Genomic DNA, 25,407 nt, shown 5'->3' on the forward strand with positions numbered 1-25,407 from the left:
ATTATTTTTAGTAAAATAACATGTCAAATTTTTCGGGCGGCCGGCCTTTGGCCGGCCACCCGAGTGGGCCCGGCCAAAGGCCGGGCATCTGCACCCCTTCCTATCTAGGATGCACCCCTAGTCATCTTGTTCTGGAACTGGCCCTGCGGCCTGGCCTGGCCTTCAAATTTTTTTTTTTTTTTTTTTTTATGGGGCCCCCCTAAGAGCTTCGCCCCCTCTGGGCTGTAGGGTCGCTCCGCCCCTGTGCCGGGTCTTGCTGCAAGAGAGGCAAGGATGCTAAAAAGCAAGGATGAGACAACAACACTTGTTGTCCATCATAATAGAACTGGAAGTGCTTTATTGGCTACACACAGGCACACTTGACATATGCAGTGTCTCCTCCTGTTTAATCCAAACCGCACCAGAAATCTCCACTGCGTGCTTTGCTCATGGATTTTCTCTGGCGAGTAGCTTGTAGCTTTTGCGGGAAGCTACAAGCTACTTGGGTCTATAAATAGCTTAGCTACTGAAAAAGCTACTTGGTTCAAAAGTACTGAAGCTACCACCAAGCTACAGAGAAATGTAGTTAAGCTATGTAGCTTCACTACTTGTAGCAAGCTACTGCCCAACACTGTATATAGCAAGGGTTCTACGTCACCTCTCTCTCTCTGGCTGATCATAGCAGCAGCAGCTTCACGGCAGTCCAGCTCCCTCGAAGCCGTCCGAAGCGTTGTTTTGCACCAGATCCGCAGACCGAATCAGCACCCACAAGCCTTCTCTACCCGTGGATATTCCCATTCCTGGCATGTCGAGTACCGAGCCAGAGCAGCCCATGGACTGTGACGACAGCTTAGACATCGGTCCCCTGTTCCGGACCGGCCACGGAGCGTACTTGCCTTCCGAGGTGTCTGACGAAGACGTTGGCGAAGCGACCGGACCACAGGCTGCCAGCATAGCCCCGACGAGAAGGCCCAGCGCGCGTTCCCGTGGCATGGGGCGCGCCACTGCGACGGCCCGTGTAACAGAAGACAAAGCGGCGCGCCGTGGACGCCCAAGAACGCGTGCGGGCGTGCCGGAGGGAGAGGCCGCTCGGCGCGGACGTGCGAGAGGCCGCGGGCGAAGACCAGTAGAGGCAGCTGCCCCGAGAGCCGGGAGCCGCCGGGGAAATGCAGGCCGCGGGGCCGCCGCGAGACGCCACGTACTTCCTGGTCGCACTGACCTCCAGGCCGCCGCCCCGGAAGCGGAAGCGGCCCCATTCGTAGCTCCGCCGAGCCGACAGGGGTCGTCAAGAGCCATTCTGCTGTCCCTGCTAGATGCTCGCAGATCTGTAGAAGCTTGTCTGAGGGCCCTGGAAACCCCCCCCCCCCCCATTCCCCCCACGTTAGCCTCAGCCCAGCAGCAGCCGATCCTGCCCGGGCCATTAAGAGCCATCCTGCTGTCCCTGCTAGATGCTAACAGATCAGTGGAGGCTCGCCTGAGGGTGCTGGAAACCCCCCCCCCCCATTTCCCCCACGCTCGCCTCAGCCCAGCCGGCTCAACAGCCGATCCTGCCCCCGCCCGCGCAGCAAGCCGACGTGCTCCCCACCACCACCCAACCCGCCCGGACGAATACCCTGGCATCCGCCACGCCCCCGGAGCACACCAAGCCCTCCCGGCTGGACCGGCTGATGGACATGCCGCCCGCCGGCCCGGACGTCCAGGTGCAGCATTCCTGGAACAACGACGACCGCTCGCTCAACATCTTCGTCAAGGACGTCAACAAGCTGGTGCTCCACCGCCAACCCGTGGCGCAGAGCACGGACGCCATCCGCGGCCGGGTGGGCTACACGCAGGGACTGCACGTGTGGGAGATCAGCTGGGCCACGCGCCAGAGGGGGTCCCACGCCGTGGTCGGGGTGGCCACGGGCGACGCGCCGATGCATTCGGTGGGCTACACGGTCCTGGTGGGAAACAACACCGAGTCCTGGGGCTGGGACCTGGGCCGGTGTAAACTCTACCACGACGGCAAGAACCACGCGGGCAGAACCTACCCCGCCTTCCTGGAGCCCGACGACACCTTCATAATACCAGACTCGCTGTTAGTCGTCTTGGACATGGACGAGGGGACGTTAGGTTTCATAGTGTACGGACATGACCTAGGGGTGGCGTTCGGAGGACTTAAGGGCAGGAAGGTGTACCCCGCAGTGAGCGCCGTGTGGGGACACTGCGAAATACGAATCCGGTACATAAACGGACTCGATCCGGATCCCCTCCCTCTGTTGGACCTGTGCAGGCGCTCTGTGCGGGCGGCTCTAGGAAGGGACCGCCTGAGCGGAATCCACGGACTGCCCCTGCCCGCCTCTCTCAAGAGCTCTACCAAGGACGGGGTTGACGACCACAGCACACCGAGCATACCCCGGAGGACCAGTCACCCGTGGATGCGAAAGGACCCATGAGGAAAGTATCAGTACTTCAGCATTTAAACGGGCAATCTACCAGTCCAGTAAAATCAATTCAATTCAATTAAAAAAAAAAAAAAAAAAACTTTATTAGTCCCGCAAGGGGCAATTTAAGGCATGAATACTGCAAACAAGCTGTACTCTGTACACATCCAAAACACAATACAAAAAAAAAAAAAAAAAGACAATAAATACAATAAATGACACTGATAAAGCAAGATCCCTGATTACAGTGTATCCAACACCACAAAGGAATATAGGTGTCAGATCAATACAAATTAATTTCAGTCAATACAATCCAAGTGCATATTAGACTTGTTCAAGGGTTCAAATCAAAAGGTCAAGGTACAGACCTAGTCTAGATAAACTGACCACTTCTCGTACTGTGGCTGTTCACCAGTCGAATGGCCCTGGAACAAAACCAAACTTCCTTCTGTTTGTTTTGCAGGCAGGCTGTCTAAAGCGCTTTCCTGATGGCATTAAGTCAAAACAGACATGAAGGACATGTGTGGAGTCATTGATTATCTCGTGCGCTTTCTTGAGCACTCGTGCACTACTAAACTGTACTAGGGATCTTCGTGTTCTGCCTATAATGCCTATAATCCGACGTATTCTCATCTCTTTAATACTCCGTCTGCCCGCAACGGCCCGCCCCACCAAACAGAAATACTGTCTTACATTGCTCTGAAAACACCACATGTACCGTAGGTGTCCCTCGTGCTTTGACTAAGTAAAGCGAAGCTGACTGACAAGTTATTTGGCCTGTGATCTGACTATTCTATCCAGTGGGCATCTCAGCCTGCCTATTTCCGACGCCTAAGCGGAAATCGCTTTCTGGCAAATGGCCAGCGGGAGTCACAATAATAATAATAATAATAATAATTATAATAATAATAATTACAACAATAATAATAATAACCACGCAAGGGGCCATTCTAACACCCCTGGCCCACGGAGCTTGTCTGAGCATCAGCTAGAATGAGTGTTACTGCATAACTTTCGGACCGAAGCCGGTCTTAATACACCACTTCCTGTTCTTAACGAATTTCAAAGTAAAATGCCTCTGGCATTTCTTCAGAAGCAGAATCAGAATGACTTTAATGATCCCCGAGGGGAAATCGGGACAGGTTACAGTAGCTCGCTCACAGAACACACATAGCTTAAAATAAAATAAACAGTAGTAAATGCAATGCAAATGCAATATTAAGCAATAATAAAAAAAAAAAAAAAAAAAACCATAGCATAGAATAACTAGTAAATGCGCTAGAAGCAAAAATAAGTGGAATGTCTAAGTAGCAAAATACAAAATACGTCAGGTAAGTATACATTCGTGTCAATTATCATTATTGCACCCTGGACTATATTAAGTCGGCTTGCCCTATACGCTACACGTGGCTCAGCCAGGCACAGTTAACCTATCGGCTGGCTCAGTCTCAGGGAGACTGAGCGTCTCCGAGGTGCTCTTTAAGAGAGGCATTAAATAGACCAATGGCCACAGGCAGGAATGATTTCCTGTGCCTCTCCGTACTGCATCTAGGTGGAATCAGTCTCTCACCGAACGTACTCCTGTGTTCGACTAGCACGCCGTGGAGTGGGTGCGAGTCATTGTTCATGATGGAGCGTAGCCTGGACAACGTTCTCTTCTCTGACACCGCAGTCAGAGAGCCCAGATCCAGCCCCACAATGTCCCTGGCCTTACGGATCAGTGTTGAGTCGTCGGCATCCGCTGCCCTCAGCCTGCTGCCCCAGCACACAATAGCATACAGGAAGGCACTAGCCCCCTTCTGCCCTTTCTCGTTCATGGCTCACTACGTCAAGCTCAGGCCTCGGACCGGCCCCTCGGCTCCCCTGCTCCTCATCGCACCCTGTCACCAGATGACAAGATCCCGGTTCACCCTGCACCTCAAGCAGACGCTCCAGCAATGCAACCTCCCGACGAAGGACTACTCCAGCCACTCCTTCAGCATCGGAGCGGCCACCTCGGCCGCCGAGCAAGGAGTGTCCTCCGCCTCCCTCCAGCAAATGGGCCGCTGGTCCTCATCGGCATTCTCCAGCTACATCCGCCCGGAGCAGGCGGCCATACTGGCGGCCCAAAGAACCCTCCTCCCTAAATCGGTGAGCATGGCAACAAACAGTGTCCCGGACTTTAAAATGTCTCGTTGGTGGCGGCTCCCCGTAAGCATGGCGCCCAGTAAGGCGCAGTAAATTCCCCGGCTCATTTTTGGGGGGATAGAGTCGGAGAAAGTCAGGGTAGTTGCGCCAAGGCAGGCAAGTAGGCCAAGCCGGGAAGCGCCAAGCTAAACTTTAATGTACCAAGATCGAAGGCCCGACCGAGTTGGGAGCGCCAGCCGCAAATAGCTGTAAGTCGCTAAAAAGGTCGAAGGCCGGAAAAGTACAATCGCGAAGCGCCAAGGCGGCCAGGTAGGCCAAGCTGGGAAGCGCTATCGCGAGGTGCCCGACCGAGTTGGGAGCGCCAGCCGCAAATAGCTGTAAGTCGCTAAAAAGGTCGAAGGCAGGAAAAGCACGTACCAAGGCCCGACCGAGTTGGGAGCGCCAGCCGCAAATAGCTGTAAGTCGCTAAAAAGGTCGAAGGCCGGAAAAGTACAATCGCGAAGCGCCAAGGCGGCCAGGTAGGCCAAGCTGGGAAGCGCTGTCGCGAGGTGCCCGACCGAGTTGGGAGCGCCAGCCGCAAATAGCTGTAAGTCGCTAAAAAGGTCGAAGGCAGGAAAAGCATGTACCAAGAACGAAGGCCCGACCGAGTTGGGAGCGCCAGCCGCAAATAGCTGTAAGTCGCTAAAAAGGTCGAAGGCCGGAAAAGTACAATCGCGAAGCGCCAAGGCGGCCATGTAGGCCAAGCTGGGAAGCGCTATCGCGAGGTGCCCGACCGAGTCGGGAGCGCCAGCCGCAAATAGCTGTAAGTCGCAAAAAGGTCGAAGGGAAAAGTACAATCAACTACTGGCACCTGCAGATCTCAATTAACCTCCGGTAATCAGATCTTCCTTTTGGGGGATCTCCTAGCCTATGCAGGTGCCCTCCTCTTGCCTCAAGAGCAGCGCCACTGGCCAATGGAGTCAAGCGCCAAAGTATTTGCCATGCACGCCATTGCTAAATAAAGTTTGTCTAATCCTACCAACTGGCCTCTCATGATTGAAGTGAGGTCTCCAGACCATATTTCAAGCTGAAGGCCACTCATGCATAATCCGATCATCCCCTGACGACAGTCAAGTCCTAGCATAACGTGGTCAGTCAAAGTCCTAGTATGACGCCTGCTATGACGTCAAATACGACATCAGTTAATCCTCATATATATAGCAAGGGTTCTACGTCACCTCTCTCTCTCTGGCCGATCATAGCAGCAGCAGCTTCACGGCAGTCCAGCTCTCTCGAAGCCGTCCGAAGCATTGTTTTGCCCCACCCACCTCCCCAGTCCGCCACCAACGAGTCTTGACTCCTGATCCCCCATGGGGGGGGGATCTCCTAGCCTATGCAGGTGCCCTCCTCTTGCCTCAAGAGCAGCGCCACTGGCCAATGGAGTCAAGCGCCAAAGTATTTGCCATGCACGCCGATTGCTAAATAAAGTTTGTCTAATCCTACCAACTGGCCTCTCATGATTGAACTAACACCAAGGCATTGCCAGGCCACACCTGTGAATAATTCTGGTGGTTAACACCGCCCAAATCCCGTTTGCGCCATGCATAAATGATTTGGCATGCCGCCTCTAATCTGCGTTTGTGCCCGTTGTTGTGACGAGTTATGCTTTCCCGCACCACCATGCATCGCCACCATATTTTGGTGCTGTTTTAACTTAAAAACAGGAAGGTCACGTCTACCCAAACAATTATATCATCTTTAAACAGTTATGTTTCTGTATAAATCATTGCAATATGTTCCCGTGAGGTGAGGTTTTGCTGCTGTCTGGCGGGGGTACAAAACTTGGCATAACACCTAGACAGCGGACTGCAATCTTCCCTGCTTTAAGGCACGCGCAAACAGGTGTGCAAGCGCTAATAGGGGATATCGCCTGTACGAAGATAGGGCCCCTTGAGTTTTAGGGTCTCGTGCTGAGGAGGTGTTTGTTCAGTCTCTTCTTGAAGGCATGAACACTGCTAGATGATGTAATGTCTCCAACAACCGCGAGGGAAGGCTGTTCCATGTTGCTATGGCAGAGTGGAGAAAGCTCCTGTCCAGGCATTTAGTGTTTGCCCTGGGCAGTGACAGGGCATGGTTGGGTGGGAGCCTCCGGGTGGTTCGACTTGGGACATGAGCGGGGGGTAGCAGCGCTTTCACGTCTGCTGGGCACTTGGTAGTGTGCATTTTGAAAATAACAGTTGTTGCAGCAACTGTTCTGCGATGGCTCAACTTGGTGATGGCAAAATCCTTATGGGCAGAGTCCTCATCCACACCTATGATTTTAATTGCCTTTTTCTGGATATTATCCAGCTGCGTGAGAGTTGTTTGTGAGGCATTCATCCAGGCAAGGCAGGAGTACTTAAATATTGTTCCACAGATTGAACAACATGCTGTTTAGATGGCTGGGTTAAGCAAAGTGCATTGGTAAATGTATTATTAACAGCTAGTTGTATAAGCGAGGGAAAAAGATTGGATCGGATTGATATCGGTATCGGCAGATACTCAAGATTGCGGTATCGGTATCGGATCGGATATGGAAAAAGTGGTATCGTGCCATCCCTAGTTAAAATAAGTGTTATTCTGACAGCAATCTCTGATTGGATAGTGGGAGGTCGCCCACCTCCCACTATCCTGTCTGTCTGTCTGTCTGTCTGTCATGATTTTCGGAGCCTGCGGAGCGGACAATTTCCATAACTGCAGCATCTGGTGCATCATCTCCAGAGTGCACCCTAGGAATCCAGCGCGCGTAAATGTCCTATTTTGGATAGGGTTTACAAAATCAGGGTGCAACACTTTTCATATGATTTGCTGTGAATGACCATAAGAATATGACATTTTTGGGTGAACTATTCCTTCAAATTCATATATGGAGTCTCCAACCTAGAAATCGAGCGTGTAAGATTTCTAGTGATATAATGGAAAATAACACACATGACATGCACTATTCAGTTAGATAGTGGATATCAACTTTTTCAAAGTTCTAAACATTTCACAGTCTGACACTACTTTTGATGGCCAGCTATACTGGGATTAGAAATTTAGATTTTTATCAACAGCGGGTTTGGTAAATCCACATGGGTGTTACTAAAGCTATTCAGGATTGTCCAGTGGCTAAGAATGTGTAATTGGGTAGGAACAATTGGCTGAATTCAATTTTAACAGTGCCCTCTGTTTTGCCGTTGTTACAAACGTTTCAGACTGAATAATGAAGCAAAGTGAAATGCTAATTCAGGATGACTGTCAGACAAACACAATACTCCCATTCTAAGAGAAAATGTCCATGTGTCATTAATTAACAAGAGCTTTCAGGTAGAATGATCGGTTACAAAGTCTGAGATTTACAGTAAACCCGATTGCATTCACACATTGAATAGCCTAATAGCTGACCTTACTTTTCTTACAGTGTATCCATCTGTGACTCAAAATGTTTTGTTTCCCATTGATTAGTTGAAGGATCTCAGTTCTATGAAGTAATAATTACTTGCATAACATTGTAACCTTGTGCGCACATCGACATATCCCCAAGTCAATACAGTACAACATAACAGAGCACAGCATAGCACTGTGAATGTAAATGTGAACATCCTACAAAAGGAATGTGTTCAATATTCAGTTCAGTCTAATTTACAGAATCCAAGGCTACTGATGTGGGGATGCATTACTGAGTTACATAGTTTTTTATTTACTCTAAATATTGTGTAGTTGTTATAACCATAGACATGTTTATGACTCAATCTCAAGCCTGGTCATTGCTGTATTGACTGTGCTGGGTGGTTTCAGGGTGACCTGAGGAGCCCAGACTGAATGATGAGCCACAAGTGCTACAGTGGCCACATGCATCCTTAGGCTCTCTCTGATTGAGCTGATCCCCAGGTTTGATAGCTCCTTTGATCTCTCTCTCTCTCTCTCTCTCTCTCTCTCTCTCTCTCTCTCTCTCTCTCTCTCTCTCTCTCTCTCTCTCTCTGTACGTACACTTATGTGAGGGCAAAAGTCGAATGTCTTAATAAACATTCAATAATCCAACTGAACTTGTATTAATGGTGCATTAACAGTTTTACTTTAAATGATATACTGTCATGTTAGTACTTCCACTTTAGGCCAATACATCTGTGGGGAGAAAACACCTAAGTGAGAACAAATTGATACAAAGGGGTTTCAATGGATTCTGTTACCATTGGGCATGTTAAATAACATACTAAACGTCTACCAAAAGGAAAATTCAGAAAAGGGGTCATTTTCAAGATGGTGTCCGAGATGGAGCTTAAAATGGCTATCTCAATTACTATTCAACCTAGAACGGTGGTTTTGGTGTCCAACTATAGGTTTTAGGGCTCAAGAAATACAACTGAATTAGTGAAATTTCCACAACTTAATTCTGTATTGACAAATCCAAGATGGCGTCCCAAGAGGGGGCCCCAAATTCCAGTGAAAAGGTTAAAATGTTTAAATAATAGATATCATCATGAAACTTCCCCAGTTGATTACTTACATTAAGAAAAAAAAATTGTATTACAAGTTTTCTGAATGAGAACTAACCCATTGCCAGTCAATACAGTATTATGGAAAAAAGAGCACCTAACCCTGAACAAATTGATATAAAAGTTTTTTCAATGGATTCTAGTACTATTGGGCATGTTAAATAACATAATAAAAGTTTACCAAAATGAAAATAAAGGAAAGGGGTCATTTTCAAGATGGTTGCATAGTAAAAAGAGATGGAGCAGGGGTTCCCAACCTTTTTTTGGCTTGTGACCCTACTCTGACAAAAGTCTAGGGACCCGAGATATTCAAATTCCGGTACGCCATCGATATCATCATTAGACCAAGCCCGCTTAGCATACCCTCACCCATGCCCAGGACACAACACACAATGGGCTCAATTGTGGGCTCAAAAAGACAACAGGGAGCTAATAAACAGACACACACACATGCACGAGCACACACACACACACACACACACACACACACACGCATACACACACGCACGCATGCACGCACACACACACACCAGGGGCGTCGCTAGCCCTGGGCTTCCGGGTCTAGAGCCCCGGATGTTTTTTTCCCAGCCCCGGAGGTTATGAACAGCCTCTCAAGTCAGTGCTTGCAGCGAAACCCCCCTCTTTCCCCCGTCGAGTTGGTTTTTCCCATGATGACGCATCATGGAAGAAACCAACTCAGTCAGAGTGTACGAACCCCCCCAGTAACTCCTGTGAAGGTATTTTATTAAGGTACACGCTTCCTGTAAACCTAAATTCTGATGGTGCCGTTTTTGTATCATATGGTACTTTTATTTTGAAACTTAGAGCGGACGTAGTGATGTTATATCTACGCTACTTGACGCATGGGCCGTGGAGCCCGGGCTTGAGCCCGACCTACTTTTGGGGAGTTGGACCGTCGTTTTGTGCAGAGAGACTTGCATGTGGCAGGCAGCTGCCCTGGAGCGCCTGATTCTGTCTGCAGCTGAAGGGGAAAAGGTCGGTTTCCCGTCTGCTATTCTGCGGCTCTACGAGAAGGATTTTAATGTTGACTCTCTCGGCACACAGCTTGATATGTTGCCAGACACAATCAAGCTTTTCGAGGAGGGCGAGGAGGAAGCAGGCAAACCCCTAACCGTGTCATCTGTTGTGTCAGCAATGAACAATACACCTGTGGCACAAACACTCCTGCCAGATGTACACAAACTGTTAAAGTTGTTTTATACAATCCCCGTGTCGTCTGCCAGCGCCGAGAGGTCTTTCTCGTCCCTCCGTCGTTTAAAGACCTATTGATTGATATATATTATGTGATCAACGACCTATATGCGATCAACAATGACACAAAAAATACTTAATAGCCTGATGTGCGGCCATACACACAAGGACTATTTGGACAAAGTGGATGTTTCGGTGATTGCAAGGGAGTTCGTCCAGAGCAACGACAAGAGGACGCAGTTCTTCGGCAGAATGTAAAGAGATAGAGAGAGAAAGATATGGTGAGTCTGGCGTGTGTGTGGAGGAGGAGAGAGGGGAGAAAGTGTGTGTTTCGGAGGTGCAGCATCAGCTGGTGCTTTTTTGTGTTTCACTACTTTGATGTGTATTATTCTATCCCTCCTGTTCGCAAAGTAGTAGTAGCACTATTTAAACCACGAGGCTGAATCGAAGTGATGCTTGATTAATTCATTGATTGATATCGGAATCGGATTGATATAGGCTATAACCACAACTCCGCTCCATTTCAGTAGCAGGGACAGCGCCGCACGGCCCTATGCAAATAGCCTAAACTCACCTGTCTCCGATAATAAGCTTCATTTAACTAATGGAGTAAACTTCAAAAAGTTTCATATTGTTGTCTGATGTAGTCTAGTCTAATTTTTGCGGTTGAGCCCGACCTACTTGAACAGCCTTCCGCGGCCCCTGGTAGGTTGTATGGTTAATAATATTCTGTGTGAAGATATTTTCTGAGATAAATGGGCCTTGAGCATCAAGGCCCATTTATCTCAGAAAATATCTTCACAACTAAACAACTAAATAACAAGATAATTTCATAGTTGTAGCTACTGTGATGCTGTGCATGTTGATGCATGTCATTTGTGTGAATAATTTCATAGTGAGATGATGAGCTCATGTGGAGAGGAGGTGGTGAGGAGTGAAGCAGAAACATTATGTAATGACACACTATGACAATAGTAACTGATAATTTGGTCCTGCATAGCCTACTGATATTTTCTGTTTGTTTTTTTCTCATCTCAGCCTGAGGGGAGTGGAGCAGAGCAAAACAGAGGACACCAGACCACAGCAGAGGAGAGGAGAGGAGAGTTGAGGAGACCAGACCAGAGGATGAGGAGGGGAGGTGGTGAGAACTTCTTGTAAGTGAAAGAGGCTAATGCTGATATTTATAAATTCATGAATTTGCTAAGTGGACTCCCGCCAGAACCCTATCAAGGACCTCTGGTGGTCCCTGGACCTCACTTTGAGACCCACTAATCTTGTTCTTCTGTATTCATCTCAAATGACTCACAACATGGGTATTTACGGATTGGAAAAACCAAAATTTTCCCCCCTATCCCCCCTTTCCCCCCCTCCCCGTCGGGGTACCTGGCTAAAGCCCCCAATGTCTTCAGGACCTAGAAACGCCCCTGACACACACACACACACACACACACACACACACACACACACACACACACACACACACACACACACACACACACGCAAGCAAGCATTGTTTTGTGAAACATGTGAACGAGTTGTATCAACATCCATTCATCTTACAGACACATCAACCATCATTAGGACTCACACTAAGTACATCCCAAGCCATGATTGGGAAGTTGGAATGTCATCGATAGTTACAGGTGAGCTTACAACCTTTATCTGAGGGTATGGATGCATCGGGAGCACTGTCTGGGGGAGCGAGCCAGCACCAGTCAAAGCTATCGGGGTGTGTGTTATTCAGTGTAGCCCGAGGCTAAATTAGCCTCGAGCATATTAGCCTGGTTAATATGCTAGCATGATGGCAGACAGGAGTTGGCTAATAGCATTGGCCGAAGTTTTGCAATGAAAGCTAGACTAGTTTCTTGAAATGCATTCTATTGCATGCATTTTATTTCATGTCTGTTATATACTGTTGTACACTTTACAGACCTCCTATATACAGTACATCCTCTGTATGTGTGAAAAGTCAAATAAAAATATTTTTTGTAGAAATACATTCTAACCAGCCGAAATATTCACATAAAACAACACAGCGTATTGCTGATGGTGGCCTGGTGGAGTGGGTTAGAGAAACTATCTGGCATGGCAACTGAGTTTTGGTATTATTGTGGCTCACGGGCAGTTCCAGGTAGTTGCAATACAGTGTTTAGCCTGAAGTGAACATAAAATGACTTTTTATTTAATTTAATCTTTTTATTTGCCCTTGAGAGTCTTAACTCAGGGGGGAGTAGTCCAAGAATAAATACCTGAGTGCAGACATGCAGGCCAACATCGATAGTTTGTATGACTTTTTCCCAGAATTCTTTAGTTTTGAGCAACTCCAGACTCTTGCTCTTATGACATCACTGATGATGTCACAAACTGATGATGTCACAACTTCACATCACAGTTGCTCTTATGACATCACTGATGATGTCACAATGCCTATGACATCATCAGTGATGTCACAATGCACAATTGCTCAAGTGACATCACTGATGACATCACTTCCGGGACAAAATTGAAACAGAGAACATTGCCCAAATGCTCCCTTTTATAATATAAATAAATCCGGATTATTGTTGTCAAAACGATGTAACAGGGAAGGAGTTATGAATGTACGCATAAACCATTTAAATTGTAACATCTTTGGTTTGTTTTGATAGTCTGAATTTGTGCGTCTTGGCAAACTTCCTTCCAGTCATCTTCAGAGATTTCTGCATCTAAAGTCGTTAGACCAAGCCAATCTTTTGTTGTCCGAGGATTCCTTAGATTTATCTACCATCAATTTATACAAAAAGGAAACCTGGCCACGACCTTGAATACGCTCTATTATGACCTTTTCAAGGCAGGAGAGAGGAGGTTTATAAGGGGACTGTCTAAGTGCTTTTAAAACATAACCCCCGAATTGTAGGTACTTGAAGAAGTGTTTTTCAGGAATATTGTGGATTCTTTGTAAATCCTCAAAACTGTGAAATATATCATTTTCGTTATATAAATCCATTACTTTAGTGACCCCTCTCTCTGACCAAGATCTAAAAGCCAGGGTCACCTCTGCCTGGAGAACATCTGTGGTTTCGCCATATTGGTGTAAAACAAATCACCTCTTTTAGTTCCCTTTACGAACCAAAATGTGTGAATATTTGCTTCCTCCCTTATTTACTTCATTGAAAACCAAGGGCAAATGATCAGCCATCAACTTTCCCTGACGAAAGAAATCATACACACATTTTGATTTGTTCTTCAAGCACGATGCTAAACTAACATATGCTCCCACATATCGCTGCTACAGTAGCACCCTCCTCAAAAAGACAATTTGTTGGAGAAAATCCGATGTGACCGGCCCCAGAGCAGTGTGTGCTCTGCACCGTCCGCGGCACACCGCTCCTCCCAAAAGGAAACTTGTGTCCTTATGTGAACGGGTAGTAGGCACAGAGCCAGACAGAAGTTGGCGACGAACTCCAGGGACAGTTTGACTACAGGAGGGGGGCCATCCACCATGACTGGCCCTGATATCTATAGAGAGGATGCAGCCACCGCCTCCACAACCCCCCTACATGGATCATGGCACACACTGACAGCTCTGCGTTGATGACATTCAAAACCACAGTCTGTGTGTGTGTGTGTATAGTGCAGAAAAAGGATTAGAGATAAATGTATTTGAGTTCTGAGATGGTCAGAATGAGAATAGACAGAATTCTTACAATAGTGCCTGTAAGTGTTTCTTATCTGTTGTTTGCAAGACTGAAATTATTATTGACATACTGTGGGGGGGGGGGGGGGGGTAAATGGACACACAGATAACCTGTGCTGCATGGCGGAAACATGTTTTTGAAAGGACAAAGAACATCAGTACCCTAGGCTATCCAAATATGTCAGTTGCTTGTGGGTACATTTTTTTTTAAATCTTTTTCATCAGGTTTGTTTGGTTATATTTTTCCACCTTGATTTTTGGACCTAGCAGTGCATGTTTTTCATCTTTTGGCATTTTTTTGTTTTGTTTAGTTTTTTATTGGAAAATATTCTAGCCAAAATGGTCAGTCCTGTACAGTAGGTTGTTGCGGCTGGTAAATAAGCAAATGTGGGTGTAGGATGGTGGGGAGGGACAGGTTTGTTATTCCATGGCCCACAGGTCTGTTGTTTCAGACTGGAGAAGCCCAGCGGAGGGCAGTAGTGGGAGGAGGGTTTCTGTCACAAGCTGTGCAGTTGTGTTGGAGGAGGTAGAAAACAGAAGGCAGAAGTCATCGGAGGGTTCAGTGTGTATACCTTGCAGGGTGTTCCTATAGCATTGTGGTTGTGGCTGGTGTTTTGTAGTGCCTCTAACAAGCTGGGATGGCTGCCAGGTGTGTGAACTGATGAGCTGCCAGCCAGGGCTCCCTTCCATTTGTGAGCCATGAGCTTCTTTGTTAACGTCTGCACTGTCCATGGAGCTATCTATGATGGTGGTGCAGAGGCTGTGGGTGGTGGGGAGGTGGAGGGGTGAAGGCCTGTAACGACAACACACTGAACAGTAAGATCTTTTAAGCTGAGTGGTCTTGGTTGCAGGTGGACAACCCAATGACCATTGTGCCATGTGAGTCTCCCTGGTAGAACTTAGAGAATTCAGTTTTTAAACCGGTTACTCAAGTAATGTAAAGATGGATGCGTAATCACTTGGTTTGATTTACCTGGTTCTTTTCTCACTTTAATCATGAAAAACACAGTGTTTCTGGCTTACAGGTTACTGTAGGTATGTAGTCTAATCATTTTACTTCAGTTTTGGTTTTTGCCATCTGCCCAATAAACTCAGACTTACTCCATTATTGGTACATTTTAATGCAAACAAAAACTGCAATGATCAGTACTTACCATAGCTGTCACTGTTTGCCAGTGTTGGGCAAGTTACTTTCAAAATGTAATATACTACATATTACTAGTTACTTTCATTTGAAAGTAATAAGTTACTTTACAGTATTACTTTCTGTGTTGAGTAACTTGTTACTTATTACACTACTTTTGCATTACTTTGACCAAAACAACAGCAGCAGCAGAATGACATCGCCGCCCCGGAACATCCCGAAAAATAATTTCAACCGCCTTGAAGTCAGTGTAAACAATTCAAAATTCAAGATGTTATCCTTTTCCTTTGTTATTGACATCTATAGTGGTTATTTGCATAAAAACACACAGTTTGATTAGGACATGATTGTATCTTTTTTTTTAAATATGTGCTTTGATTTAATAAAATGTAACTCAATTTGTAACTTGAGTTACTTGACAAAGTAACTGGTATAATATTACTGAAATCCTATAAGTAATAAGTGATATTACTGAGTTACTGCTAAAAGTAATATATTACATGTAATATCTTACTTTTGTAATGAGTTACCCCCAACACTGCTGTTTGCACCATCGTTTCTTTACTCTGAGACGTGCTTGTGAAAGCACACCAATAGAAATCCAAACCACATTCCACATTGAAAGAGTAAATAAATAAAACTGGCCTGTGCTTTGTGTTAAGTAAGCTACCATTCAGTCAAAGAGGGCAGCTGGCACCTGCCTCTTTTTCATTCTTTTTTGCTGGCAGACGAGTATGTCTGTGTCTAGGACACGACAGGTGGACAGGAATCACTCGCAGGGTATCAAAGGCACAATAAACTGCTTAACCCAAGTAAGACCTGAAACGGAGTATGGCCAATAGGCAGGTTCTCAGAACTTGAACGGATAGAACAGTCTTTCCACTGTAGTATTTTGGCTGCTACACAATGTTTTGTTGTTGTCTATGGTTAGTCTCTATGGTAATGGAAGTTTGGCCATTATGGCCATAACGTGTGTCACACTGGCTGCCACACATCGTGAGAGGGATAAGCTTTGTAATGTTAAAACACTAACGTTAAATTAATCAAATGTGACAACTTACCAACAGTAATATCACGCAATTAATTGGTCCAAAAATCCTTCAGAAGCTCCCCGTTGACAGCAAAGCGACAGAGATAGCTCAAGGCAATTCCTTTCTCCAAGTAGGTCGCTGCGACTTGCCGTAAGCCAGTTTATATAGACTCTATATAAACTGGCTTACGGCAAGTTGCAGCGAGATATAGGTAGACTCTATATTATAGAGTCTACCAAGTGCCAAGGAGGTTTATATCAAAGAACTTGCATTGCTAAGAACTGAAGGCTCCTAGGTCATTCCATTTCAGCCGACAGCAAATCCGCCATTTTGGCCTGAAGGAGACTACCGTAATGTCGTCAGTAAAAAGCCCCGCCTACAAAGTGCTATACAAAAGTACCTCTACCGAAATGGCCTGTGTTCTTCCTGGTCTTGGTGTGTCCCTCTGTCATGGTTCTGTGAGGTTTCCCATTGGCACAAGGAGGCAATTTCAGACCAAAATGGTGGCAGCGCTGTTGGACTTTGTCTCTTGGCTTCTATACTCTTTGTACTCTTTGTTTATATTATGGAACATAAAAATGGCCATTCTATCCATTCAAGTTCTGTGGGCTATTCTGTACATGTATGCAAACAATGACGTGCAGCTCTCTCGTTTTGATTCAAAGTTTATTTAAATTTGTGTAATATACGAAGTGCACTAGCATTTCCAATGTGTGTGAATGTTTAAATGGTTTCAGTCATATCTACAAAGAAATTTACTTTAAACAATTTAATGATATACTGTGTTTGTAGGGTCAACTGACTTAGACGTAGGTGTTGTTGACCTGCCATGTAAATCCACAAGAAGTCAAAAATGTATAATTTGTTGTAGGCATGATGATTAATGATTAACCATGATTACTAACCACTAATTAATATGGCGTGCCAGTTATATTCTACTCTGTGGTATTCTAATAATGTCCCTAGCTGCCAGTTAATTAGTATCATAAATTATAAAGCACATGGATACAGGGAGGAGTGACAACAAACTGATTCCTGACTACACTGATTACAGTTGCTTACCTGCCCGGTAATCAGGAGCAACTGTTTATATTGGCGATTCATTTACATTTCATTGTTGGGTCCATCGCTTCTGTTGTAGGCATGTTGTGCATTGATCTCCCTTGGTTTATGTGAAAAATATGTCCCAAGCTTTTCTGAATACATTATAGTAATAGTGCCTTACCTAAACTCTTCAAACATCTTTTCCTGTTCAAACAGTATCCATTTATTACCAAAAAGAGAGCAAATTATACATTTTATAGGCTACATGATGTATTAATGATTTCTCCATTCAAATAGCACTCTGATTAACATATCAGTCTTGTTGGCTCAGCGACTTCCTTTTACAGCTTGTTTTTCAAACAGAGTGGAGCAGAGCTTAAACTCATGGGTCTGTGTAATGCTCTGTGTACCCAGAGATGGGCAGTATTGGAATTATTTCTGAGTAGTTTGTCATTTGTATTTCAGAGCTTGTATTTGTGTACTGTATTTTAAATACTCATGTTGGTACAAATTTCCCCTCATATAAAGGTATGTATAGCCTACTCAAAATATTATGATCAGATGTTGCATGCTAACGGAATGACACTAAAATAGAACAGAGCAATTTGAAAACCTGTGCTCTAAAACTGGCAAATATACTATGCGATACTCGGCGAACTTACTATTACTACTAACGTTATCGGATCACACAAAAACATTGCAACAGTACCTTTATTTAAATGGCATTATTTTGAAGTTTATAACCGGAAGTTTCCCTTTTATTCTGGCTAACTTGACGCTGCTCAACCGTACTATTTTTAGACGCCGATGGAATGGCTCAGTTTACGGTCTTGTCATTGGTGTTGCCTTCCTTGTATTTATTCCTGTGTGCCTTCAGCCTTGGTATCAGAAATATAAATGTAATAAGAATAACTAGATAGGCTGAGTCTTGCGTCGAGGCTAGTTGACTGCTTCTTGGTGTGGGCTAAACACTGGATTGGCTTGTTGCATAGCCTCATAGTTTGTCCTTGGCTATTGATGGGATCATACACATTTGAGTTGTTGATGATGAGTATACAGTACTACCCGAATGTGTCCAGAGTCGGCTTGGAAATGTTTGATATTGTAGCGATCCAGGTAATCGCAGGTATTGTGGTGTTTCCGTGTGTAGCTAGGAACTAATGTGTGTGGGTGTGTTCCTAGGGGGAAGGGGATATATGTGACCAGCGGCCGGGGCGGAAGTCAGTCAAGCTATGTGAGCGAGCTGACCGGGTGTGTTTAGAGCTAGCAGCAAGGCTACCGCTGGAAGCTAGGAGAATGAGCCTGTGAATAAAGAACCCTGTACCAACTACAAGTCTCCGTTCCTTGGCGAATTAACGATCCGCTACAATTGGTGTCAGAAGTGAAGCGGTAACGCCTCTGATTCGGTCGAGAGGGGAGAGAGTGAGGAGGAACGGCGGAGGAAAAGTTGGAGATCAGACGGCTCGAGCGACCTAGCGGTAGCAGGCTAGCTGCGTGTGCTAGCTGCTAGGGGCGCCACGTGTGATGGTGCGCGGTGAAGAATGGCCAGTGGTGAACGGGAGAAAAGAGGAGCTGACGACGGGGATCAGCTCGGTGCTGGCGAGCATGGAAGCCCGTTTGTTGAGAGAGGTCAGATGGCTGGCGGAGGCGATTCCTGCCTGGGCAGTGGAGCTGTGGCGGGCGCTGCGGGAAGTCGGGCGGCGTGTGGACGAGTTGAGCACAGAGGGAGCGCAATGTGGAGAACGGCCGGAGGAGCCACAAAAGAGACTGTGTTGGACCTGTGGAGAACCGGGCCACGTGGCGAGGTGGTGCCGAAGCGGTCCCGGGAGACGGACCGGATATGCGGAGCAAAGGTACTGGGGACAGCAGGGAGCCTGCTGGGCATGTGGTGCAGTGGGACACATAGCCAGAGAGTGTCAAGAAGCTGTCGGGGACTGGAGAACAGCGGGAGAAGAGAGACGTGCAGGCGGCGGACAGGTGAGACTTTGTTGGACGTGCCGTTCGCCTGAGCATTTAGCCAGAGACTGCACTAAGAGTGTGAACGCTGGAAGAGACACACAGCCGGGGGAGCAGCCGGAGCAACAGGCAGAGGAGCAGCGGAGTAGCGGAGCAGTGGAGCAGCCTGAGCAACAAGCAGCGGAGCAGTGCAGAGCCGGGCATTCAGGTCAGGAGAGTGTGGACTGCTTGTCCAGATGGACGGGTGTTGCTAACGCCGGAGAAGCCAAGCTGCTCTGCATACCAGCCGGTAGAGGGCGACATCATCATCAGCGACAAGACCATCAGGAGAGCGGGGATCGTGCTGAACAGCCAGAGGGAAGTGAGAGACATCACCTGCAATGCTGTTGCAGTCGGGGGAGTGACACTCGTGTCGCCGGGTGAGCCTGGGGGGTTACCGCCGGGGGAACCGGTCCAGCCTAGCCGCTACACACCCCCCACGGTTGCACTACAGAGAGCCGAGGTGGAGATCGACGCCGGTGGTGTTCGCCCTGCTGTCCTGAACACGCCGCCCCCTAGGGGAGCGGGACGGGAGGACGAGCGAGTGCAAGACCTGGAGGATGAGAACGTGACGATGGAGGATGTCGATCTGGAGGAGTGGATACGCAGACAGGCGGAGGACGCTAGCATTGGACCGGTGCGCAGGTGGGTGGCGGCCGGATGCCGGCCTCGCCTGGAGGAGATGTGCATGTGTTCAAGTACCACGAAGAGACTGTGGGAGTTGTTTCCGGACGTGAGGGTGAGGGAGTCGGGGATTCTGGGGTTGGATGGGCGCGGGAAGAGTGGCAGCGTCGTAGTGGTGCCCAGTTGCCTGCGGGGATTGGCGCTACGGGGGGCGCACAGGGGCCGCAGAGGTCAGGGGCATCGCGGGCCTGAAGAGACACTCAGCCGCCTTTGTCGAGTTTTCTACTGGGTACAGATGAAGGGAGACGTAGAGGACTACTGCCTTAGCTGTGTCGACTGTAATGTGCTTCGGGTGGGACCGAAGCTGTAAAAGGGGGGATGGAAATGGTGGTGGTCAAAAGGAAGGTAATGAAGGGGAAAGAAAAAAGAAAATAAGGTAAATGATGGGTTTGAGTTAAATTGAAGATGAGTGTAAAGAAAAGAGGGAAAACGAAATAATGTAAATGTGGGGGTTATTGGTGAATTGAGAAAAAAGAAAAGAGACTTATTTGAATGGGAATGTTGTGAGGGGAATGTTGATTGAGATGTGGGTAATGTGAAGCAACGAAATGATGATGATGGTGGAACGGGAATGAAGTGGTGTGTGGAAAGAAAGAAAAGACTGTTGTTGGGAAGTAAGAAATGTAAACGGTGGTGGTGGAATGCGAAAAGAAGTGTGCTGAAAAATAAGAGACTATGTGGGGAAATTGATGTGGTAATGGAAAAATGTTGTGGGGTGTTGTGTTTTGGTACAGGGGGGATATGTGTGGGTTGTGGGTGTCGCGTGGGAGCGACAATTAAAGTTGAGTGGGGGATATGTAGCGATTCAGGTAATCGCAGGTATTGTGGTGTTTCCGTGTGTAGCTAGGAACTAATGTGTGTGGGTGTGTTCCTAGGGGGAAGGGGATATATGTGACCAGCGGCCGGGGCGGAAGTCAGTCAAGCTATGTGAGCGAGCTGACCGGGTGTGGTTAGAGCTAGCAGCAAGGCTACCGCTGGAAGCTAGGAGAATGAGCCTGTGAATAAAGAACCCTGTACCAACTACAAGTCTCCGTTCCTTGGCGAATTAACGATTCGCTACAATATAATTGTCGTGGCTCAGACTTGCGTCGGGAGGCAGTCCTTTCCCAACACACACTTGACGATTCAAATCTGTACCCCTCATACACTTACAGATTTTGGTGCCAACTGGCCACGTCAACTGCAGATAGTGTAGACAAAGATAGCCTTTGCCCAACTGGAAATTGTGGATACAATCTGGGGTCTTGTTATGGTTAGTTTACACTACATGACCCCCCCCCCCCCCCCCCCCCCCCCGATTTTACACAGGATTTACAGTTGGGTCTTTGTTGACTCTAGCCTGCAGTTGTTGTCTGCAGTTGTTGTGCCAGTCGGCAGCAAAATCTGTTAGTATACTGGGTACAGATTTCTAATCTGTTAGTGTAAACTGCCTCCAGATTTCTAGTCTTCAAGTGTAAACTGCCTCCCGATGCCAGTCGGAGCCACAAAGATTATCAAACATGTTTGAATTTCAAAGTGAAAAGTCTTGTAGTGTATACTGCCTCGTCTGAGTCCGCTGAGTCAGTTATGTAGTGTATTTCAGTCAGTGTATGTTCAATATGAAAACAGGAGTGACTGAAATAGGATGATACACATCCCCCTCTCTCTCTCTCTCTCTCTCTCTCTCTCTCTCTCTTATTTGCTTCCTTGCTGACTTTTTACACTACTGCCATCTAACTGTCTGGGTTGGCAAGTGCATACGTCCTCTGAGATATGGCTCTTTGTGTGTGTGTGTGTGTGTGTGTGTGTGTGTGTGTGTGTGTGTGTGTGTGTGTGTGAAAGAGAGAGTGTGTGTGTGTGTGTGTGTGTGTGTGTGTGTTTGTTTGTGTGTCATCAATTTTCTGCCCAAATAAGGGTTCCATCACCTTGTCAGACTAATGTGAACATGAACAGAGTGTAAGTGTAAGTGATTGCCTACTTTACTTTCCCTTCGAAATTACTACATCCAACACCAACACTGATTTTGTTTAAAGGCATACTGAGCAGGACGTCGCCTCTTGTCTCACTATACTCTTTGGCTCTTTGGTCAGAAAGGAAACTTTTTTCGGAAAACGACGCCATGACAGTTTGCCCACCTCGTCAAGAAAAACCTTATCCACCTTATTTTTGAATATAGTCACGTTATAAACAACTAACCAACGCTGCGGGTCCGTATGGAAACAGTGTTACTCGAAATGGTTAAAAGTTAAATCAATTTGGTCATTCAGTGGCGTTTTACTGCCATGTAAAGTCTATTACGCTAGCCGTTAGCATTAGCCACAGTAGCCGACTACCCACAATGCATTACATTATCCCAGCACCCGAACGACACGGCTGAATGGCGCTGTTGTAAAATCCTCATAGACGTTTTTTTTGTCAAGTTAAAACAGTGTAAAAATTACACCGGAAGCGGAAGAAGCACCCATCAGGCATCATGGCAGCTAGAAATAAGGTGGATATGAGACCTACAAAATCTGTATAAATATCAACAACTAGCCAACGCTGGTGGCCTGTATGGAAACAGTGTTGCTCAAAATGGTTGAAAGTTATATCAATTTGGTCATTCAGTGGCAAACTACTTTATTGACATTGACTCCCATGTATCTACGTTAAAAGAGCCTGGTTATCGCCAGCCGCAGCACAGCACAATAGGCAGGACAAACCCCCCGCTCTGAACACGCTCTAATGTAATCACAATGGGAGATTTCTGCATTGAGGTAAACACGTTATTAACTTGTCCAACTTGTCCTCTACAACGCTATGAAGTGAGTTTTTAATTTTCGTTTGGGATTTGTTTGTGATTCTTTTCCAAAGGAGCAGTGCAGCTCTGCTCTTTCCTCGCGCTCGAGCTGGGCCGCAGAGTAGTACAAACACAACATTCTCCCCCCGCCCCCCTCCTCAGGGCCCGGCAGCTCACCTTACAGGCGAAACAGCCTCCTGCCTGGGGTGCCCGTTCGGCTAGGGCGCTCTGTAGCCCTCATAAAACAACAACAAACAAACACAATCAAAAATCGCTGGTGTGCGCCCAGGCGCTCCCCCCCCCCCCCCTTTTCTGCACAATCAGTGTCTGAAATTGGGTACAGGATTGCGGGAATCCCGCATCTGTTTGCGCGAACTGCTGCATACGATTGGACAAGCCGCTGGTCACAGACAGGGCCAGAGCGTCTGAAGTGCTATTAGGTGAAAGCTTTAGGTTGGCTAACTTTCTATGCCGTTTTCTGTGGACTGAAGGTCTGTCGTTCTCTCTGAAACTGTTTAACATTTGCTAAGCTATCTAGCATCTCTAAAGTGAGATGATTTCCAACAGATTGAATATAGTGTCAGCAGAGCAACAGCAACAGGTAGGATGCCAAAGTAAAAGTAAAATTACTTGCAGCAGTGCCTTAACATTAGTGTAGGCCCTGGGGCTGTGCACTGCAGTGCTCTCCGAGGTGCTGGATAGCTCCCGAGCTGCTCCCAGCAGCAGGATCAGCACCTTGGAAAGCTCCACAATATTGCTCTCCGTGGCCGCATAGCACTAACCTTGCAAGCAAGCTGGATTCTCTCATGAGATCTAGATCTCAAACAGAATGTGAAACAAACCCATCCATCTGACAGCGTCAGGTTAACATAGCACAGGATGACGGTAAGCTGGTCAACATGGGTTACATGTGGCACGGAGTCCACACTGATTGAGAACTATTCTGCCACTTTTACATGATGATTTCAGTGACAACCTTATCTCCCGTTAGCTCAATAAATTATTTGCACACATTCAGGACAGGACATATATGAGGGGGTCCCCCTGCCAACAGGGTTTTTTTTAAGACCGGGACCTAAAGCCCAAAACAAAACTCCTGGGCCCCTATCTTCCCACTGGCCTTAAATTAGCGCTTAGCGCCAGGCGCAGCCTATATTAGTGGCCGTGGACCGGCGCAGTGCCTATTTTTGTGTCGGCGCTACACGCAGCCTTAAGCATTATAACTACGCCTTTTAAGTGTAGAATTATTCACACCGAGCTCATTGGAGGAGTGCAGTAAACGAATCACAATGTCCCTTTCATGTTCCATTCCACAGAGCGATCCAATCCGGTCAGAAAAGCCCGACCAAAGCGCTCTGAGCTCCCCCCTCCCTCTTTCATCCCCGTCTGTCTCCATATATATTATTCGATATTATTATGCTTCTCAACCAATCTCACTGCAGTTTAAATACAGCAAGCATGTAAATACGCTCCACTATAGCAAGATCAAAGTGAAAAGAATGTTCTAAACGCATCGGCTAGAAAAATATAGCCTATCCCTGGATGTCATGATGAGATTAGATTGGTGAAAGTTTGGGCAGAATGATATCGTTTTCTCTCGCTATACCTTTTCTTCTCCCCCACTGCACAGGTAGGATGATGCAACAGCCTCTGAATGACAGGGGCTCAAAACTACGGTATAACAACTTTTTTTTCATCAGTCATTGTGCCTGTCTGACGCGCGAGAGAGAGTGTGAGATCGGCAGAGGAGAGCTGCGCGTAATTATGCAGAGTAATATCCGCGGCGCACTGAATAAGGCCTGGTTTCGAAAAGCGCTAAGCACTAAATTAACGCCAGGGGGGAAGATATCGTTAGGCCGGTATTTAAGGCCGAAACGCCCATTCTGGCCTATTCTGGCACTGCGCCACGCCTCTTCGGCGTAAAGCGCATTTCGGAGCCTAAAAACATGATGCTATCTTCCCAAGTCAGGCGCAAAGCGCGTTTTTTTGCGTTTAACGCCAGTTTAGTGCCTAAGGCCAGTGAGAAGATAGGGCTCCTGGTCTACAGGGCCGTTGTCCTCCCCACCCTATTGTACGGAGCTGAATCATGGACCACCTACAGCAGGCACCTGAGAGCCCTGGAACAACACCACCAAAGATCCCTACGAAAGATTCTGAGGATCAACTGGGAGGACAGACGCACCAACATCAGCGTTCTAGAGGAAGCTAACATGAGCAGCATCACCACCACAATAATCCAGCACCAATTACGATGGACAGGTCATGTCATCTGCATGTCCAACACACGTCTCCCAAAACAGATCCTCTACTCACAGCTGAAGGAAGGTCAGCGAGCCCCTGACGGGCAAAATAAGCGGTTCAAGGACAACATTAAAACTCGTCTGAAAAATGTTAACATCACATCAAGCAACTGGGAGCACATTGCACTAGACAGGCACTCGTGGAAGAAAGCCGTGCAGGAAGGAGCTGCACGGCACCAAAGGGAACTCCGCCGTGTCGCAGAGACAAAGCGACAGCACCGCAAGTAGAGAGAGAGAGAAAGCCTCCACCTCCACCAATCACCACCACCACCCCTGCCCACACGGATCGGCCTCTACAGCCATCTGAGGATCCACAAGTAGACGACCCAACAGAGGAGGACAGTCATACTCGTTCCGAGTGACCGCCGATCATGATTTCCATACTTTTCAATTGGGGCTTTCAGGAATGAGTCTTATAAGCTCCAAACTATCCAAATAATTTGGCTATGATCCCTCAAAGGAAATCCATGCTCTATCAAATACTTAATGACGCAACGGTCCTCTGAAGAACCTGGGTCCACACACATTGCAGCCCTTC

General features: G+C 47.1%; 1 pseudogene across 1 annotated transcript; it reads left to right on the forward strand.

The window, feature by feature from the left end:
* Positions 1-784: 784 nt before the first annotated feature.
* On the forward strand, positions 785-25,097 carry LOC310795287 (SPRY domain-containing SOCS box protein 1 pseudogene; annotated as a pseudogene). The gene is made up of 3 exons: positions 785-839; positions 1,549-2,392; positions 24,572-25,097. The product of its transcript is annotated as an SPRY domain-containing SOCS box protein 1 pseudogene (transcript).
* Positions 25,098-25,407: the final 310 nt, after the last annotated feature.

Source organism: Poromitra crassiceps (assembly GCF_964638095.1).
Source record: "Poromitra crassiceps genome assembly, chromosome: 1".
NCBI classification, from domain to species: Eukaryota; Metazoa; Chordata; class Actinopteri; order Beryciformes; family Melamphaidae; genus Poromitra; species Poromitra crassiceps.